Here is a 5,754-nt window from a genome sequence, read left to right on the forward strand (position 1 = left end):
TTACGTCTGAATTTCACTAAGCATAACCGTTTGTAGCTTCTTGACTTAGACCTGCGCTTTGCGGACGACCACATATGTTGGCGCCAAAGCCCAAGATCAGGAAGCCTCTTAGCTACGAGTTGAACCACTCGAGGCTGGTGAAGGACAGGTTGGCAATCACATGCATCATTGCAATGTTGTACATTATAGTTTTTTTATTGATTGTTGCTTTGGGTGGTTCTCGAAGTGTCGAGTACCCAGTAGAAACTGTGCCCCGGGAGGGCTGACATTTGTGAAGTGAAATTGTTGCGGCCTCTGTTAGTAAGCATAAACGAGCTGATAGCAAGTTCGGTTATACTCTTAGGGGGAGGCGGCGTGTAAGGCCGCCGCTCTTTTCCAGCTGCATACATTTGCAGGACGCCGGCACAAGCGGAATCGGCTCCCCAGTAGAAGCAAAAGCCCCCGAGAGCATACGGGGAAGCCGACGAGAATTCGGCGCCTGGCGTCAGTGGGACTCTCATCGGACAATCCGGATTCCTATATTGCATGGACACAGGGTCCATATCATCGTTCACTTCTTGATTTCATCAGATCAGCTCAACTTTTTTCATTTATTTAAACATATTACTCATCTCTCACTTCATATTTTTTATGCTTTGAGGCAATAAATATCGCTTCAAAAAAAAAAAAAGAATAAGGTCCCTTGACACACCGAGCCCCCACCCCCCACCTAACGACGTAGGCTATCATCGGAGGGGCACTCGCAGCGCCCCACAGTGCTTTGTGAACAAAAGCGTATTTCCAGGAGGGCAGTGAAAAACACCTCTTATGGCGACCATGCCGTACTCACCCAAACCGTTGGAAAACGGGGCCGCTGCTTATCTGGTTTGCCGGAGTGACAGACAAACCCATTCATGCTTATTAGCCGTGTCCCGCCGTCGGTAGTGCGGCGGCTTCGTGTCCTTTTCGCTCCCTCTTCTGTTGCTGATGGGCGAAGCGGACTGATGATGGGTGGGAGCCCATCAGTGTCGAGAATTTGACGAGCAATGTGAGCGGAAAGCAAGGGTTGGCGGTGTGCCTGAAGACAGGCGAAATAGCTCCGAAGGGACAGCGTGCAGATACTCTTACTTGAGTGAGAGTGGTGGCGCATTTGTTTTTATTTGGTTTGTGTTTTTAACAAGACCCTGGGTTCGAGGTTAAGCCCAACCCAAGGGGTAGTCCCCATCTCGCATGTTATTGTTGATTAGAGAATTGATGCTTAAGGCGAGCCACTGAAAATGACCACCCTTAGTCCTTTGTTAATTAAGCGTTTAAAGGCGTATGTGAACGGATGCAGTCCAGCCTTGTCCAGTCTGAGCTGGGGCTCCATGCTTAGCATGTAACGTGTTGCTAGTTAGGCTCTAATCTGTCGGGTTGATGAGTAAAGTAGCGTAAAATATGTTCTTTTGTAAATTCATTTCTGCTTCATCCAGTTTAACTCTCTGTATATGTATGCTGTAAATATATGCTCTGCTGTCATCATCTACAAGCACGCCTCCTGTCCATCTTCCAAGCCGAACGGCACTAGAGGAAGGGTTCGTAAACCTTCCTCGAAGAAACGAACGTCCTGAAATTCTTCTGTGCTATAAAGCGTCAACTATATCACATTGCAAATACATTAGAAAAAGTACATAAAGAACTTATAATTAACTCTCGACAAAAGCAATGATCGTTATAATGTTTCGCTCCTACAATGGGATCAATATCAGTTGATATGATGCAAAAATGTGGAAGGTAGTAGCTTACGATATTTTAGTGCGGGGCAGCAATTGCCTCATCTAGCTTGAAATATGTTTTGTTCCTTTGCAAGTTATCTCTCATCATTTTTTTCGTGCCTTGACTTTGTTGATGACCATTTGTGAATTTTCCAGGCAGCACCAAAACATTACAACAATGTTACCTTTTGTTTTGTCAGACATAAATTCAACGTTCTTAATGTATTTGTAAGGCCGATGCTTGTTTGGGCTACATGCATTTTTATTAATGTATGACGCCTACCCCGAAGAAGCTAGAGCGACGCTACTCTGCCGGAGACGAGCCTGCCAAGGATCCACCCAAAGTGTTTCTGATTGCACTAAGATGCACGACCTGGGAAACACGTGGCCGTATCAGTTCATCTTTTGGGAAGAAGGTCGGAATCATTTACTCGCTGCCGCCGCTGTGGCGAGGCCTCTCACGCCTAAGGGGCACTCAGCCAAATGCACATTCAAAATTGTTGCCGGTTCGGTAACTGACTTACGAGCGTATCCTGGGCCCGGATTACGGAACTCGCTCTAAAGTTGTAGAGCGTGACGTCAAAATGAGACAGCATGACGACAAGGCGAGACGTCAACGCGTGGCGAAACGCGGAATCAACCAATGGCTAGTAGGGTGCCTCCCCGGAACCGTTTATTTGCACGACAAGAGGAAATTTGCACGGCAAGGGGCCGTATGCTAAGTTTTTTGTAAGAATACGCAGTGACTAAACTAAATATTGTTTTATTATTTCATAAAAGTGTGTTTCACTTTCACTGACCTGAAGCAAAACAAAAAGAACATTCACTTTTGCAAATAACTGCTTTCGTGGGTAACTTTTTTTTCCATGAGGGCGCGTTGGCAGATGTAAACAGTGAACATGGCGGCATTCAAGAAAACAGCTGATCCCACGGCTAGTTCCTGCTTTCTACGCGTCGTCTGAAATCACGGCTATATTTGGCTGTCCTAAATGCGCGAATAACACTTTTTGAAGCCAGTGAAGGCCACGGGCCCCCAGAAAGAAACCTTCAAGAAACGTCAGCACCGAAAATCGACGAAGACAACATGAGGTAAGCGTGTGTTATTGGTTTAAACATGCCATATACCAAGTATGTGATTGGGGTTCTGTTTCTTTTTCCTTAGGAAATACAAGACGACCACGAAGCACGGTTTTTAGGGTAAAATAAACTTTTCTGGCCTCATAAACATCTGACACAAAAATGATTCAGTTAGGAAGTAGCAAGAACCAAGCAGGGCGGTTGGGCGCACACTAACAACCTTGCTTGTTTTAGTTCGTTCTTGGCTGTGCTGCAAGTTGCTGCAGCGCAGCGCACGCAAATGCTCCTGCAAAACATATTAGCTCGAACCCAGAGCAAAGGTTTTTCCCTGTTGTTCCCTTCTTTCGAAAAACGAAACAGAAACTATTGCATGTTTTCCCCGCTGTGTTCGCTGCTGCATTGCCCTGCGCGAGAATTCTAGTCTCGAAATGGCGCCAACACGAAGAATGTCCAGCGAGCAAGAGCTTTTCTTAATAGAGTTTATGGAGAGCCATCCGTTCTTGACTCGGGCTTCTGCCGACCTCACAAATTCGTACACAGCTGTTGAAAAGCGTGAGCTGCGAAACCAGCTGGCGTCGATACTTAACAACGAGGGGCCGGCCGTCAAGACCACCGACGGTTGGCGACTCCTTTGGCATGTGTTTTGCTGCAGAAAAGGGCAGAATTAGCGCGCCTAAACCAAGAGGGCAGGTGAGTCCTTCACGTCATTCTGTGAAATGCCACTTGAACACGCCTTGCCCCATCCAATCGCAGGCACACAGGAGAAGGCCTGCTTGGTGGCCGAGGAGGCCCTATTATCGCCCTTGTAGGCACGGCCAGTGCCATGGGCGTTGGGCCGTCGTTCTTCGATGGTGAGGCAACTGAGGTGGGTGTGCATATGGTAGTAGTGGTGGTGGTGGGGGCTTATTAAAATAATAAGCAAAAGGAAGGATCAGATTTTTGTTCACCCCGGCATCTGCCATCGGTACTAAAGCATCTGAGCTGGGGCAGCGGAAATAAAGGATGTCCGGCAGAAAGGAGAAATGGAGTGAAAGAGGTGAGGGAACAGGAAGTTATGATAGGGAGAGAGGTAATATACACAAACTATTTACACAATAAGAAATGTGTACAGGTTGCGTGTGGAGTTAGTTCATGATGAGGCAATAAAAACACGCACACATTACTATGTTGACTACAACTGGAGTGGGGCGTCCAGTTGTTTGTAAACCGTGATGACGTTATGGACAATTGAAGCGTTTTCTGCTGGGAAGAACGTTAAGACACTCGTGTAAGAATTTACGGCGCTAAGGCTTCTTGCAACAGGAGAACCAGCAGCTCGTCACCAATGGTCCCCAGCAACCCGTCGCCAACGGTCCCCAGCACCACGCCGCCAGTGCCCCCTTCAGCATGCCGCCAGTCATCCCCCATCAGCACGTCACCAGTCTTTCCAGCCGGGTGTCAGTTGCAACTACGACAGGAATGAGCGGCTACGTGCGTAACCCCATTAGGTTAACCCTTTAAAAACATTGTCTGTGACGTGCACCTTACAAGCACTGTTTACTTCATGTGTGATTCAGTTTAGTCTTGAAGGAAGTGTAGGAATGCATAAGTTACTGGTTGCGCATTATTGATTGCTTCTCTTTTTCTAGTGCTCTCTTTGTTTCAGGGTTTTCCAGTGCCAACCAGCCGCACCTTTTACCCTGTCACAGCAGAGGAGATGAACTGGGAGCCTCAGAAAGTTATCAACAAGACATACTGAGCCCAACAGTCCGTGAGTTGGCTTGCCATTATTCAAGCTCCATACTACTCTTTCTGGCAGTTGATTGAAAGTAATAGCACTATCCGTATTGGTAGAATTTACAGTAGTAGCCAAATAACTGCAGTGATTCTGCACTATCCACAAAACTCTTTCTCTGGCTTTGCCACTCTGTGCAGAATGTTTATTTATCTTGCAGTGCGGCTGCGATATCTTCTAATAATCTAGCACATGTGCACATGAAATATGCTACAACAATGCTAGTTGGACGAGATGTTTCGGCGTGTATTTCGACTTGAGAAGGAGAAAGTGCAGTAGCTGTGCGGCAAGCTTGCTGATGCACAAAAAGGCATACTGGTGAACACTGTCGGTGGAGCAGCAGTTGGTGTGTGCCCTTCATATCTTGCCACTGGAGGCTTTCAAGCACATGTAAGAAAAAGTAATTTACAAATGCTTGAATGTGGCTACCTGTGGCCAAGGGAATCGTATCACACAGGGGCTCATGCACTAACACAGGGCAATGGCACTCCCCGTAGCAAGAGGGGCTGCGACAACTCGCCACGACAGCACGGTGAGTCACTGCAGCCACAGCTGCCAGATGTTGTAGAGCTTACTGCCGGTGATGCTGCTGTTGCCGCTGCTTCTGCCGCTGCTCCTGTCGCCGCACCATGCGCAGGTGTGCTTGCCTCTGCGAACTGGTTGTGCCAAAAAGGCCAATTGTACGGTCTCACATTGCTCTTCCATGCAGGTAGGTCATGCGGGATCATGTCCCCGCCAAGTACCCGGTAAGCAGAGGTGGCCCTTTGTTGTCAGGGTCATCGGTAGTTTCGTCTTCGTCTGCTGCCAGGGCTGCTTCAAGACAGGTGTTGTGGAACGCAGCACACGCTGCAATGATGACAACGGCCCGCTACGGCTCGTAGTGGAGTGTCCGGTACCTTTGAAGGCACCGGAAGCGGATTTTCAGAACACCAATGCTGCGTTGCACAACACATCGCATTGAGTCATGTGTTGCGTTGCACTTCCCTTCTGCAGTGTTTGCACCAAGATGCCCTGACACTGTTGTGAGCAGCCACAGCTCCAGTAGATACCCGCTGTCTCCTGCATGACCAAAATTTGCTGTGAAGTGTGTTGTTGTCTATGTAATGTATGATTCATACCAAGCAGCTCAAAACTAGCATGCTGAACCAGAATTCATAGGCATGCGGAAGA

Source organism: Amblyomma americanum, chromosome 5 (assembly GCF_052857255.1).
Source record: "Amblyomma americanum isolate KBUSLIRL-KWMA chromosome 5, ASM5285725v1, whole genome shotgun sequence".
Classification (NCBI taxonomy): Eukaryota; Metazoa; Arthropoda; class Arachnida; order Ixodida; family Ixodidae; genus Amblyomma; species Amblyomma americanum.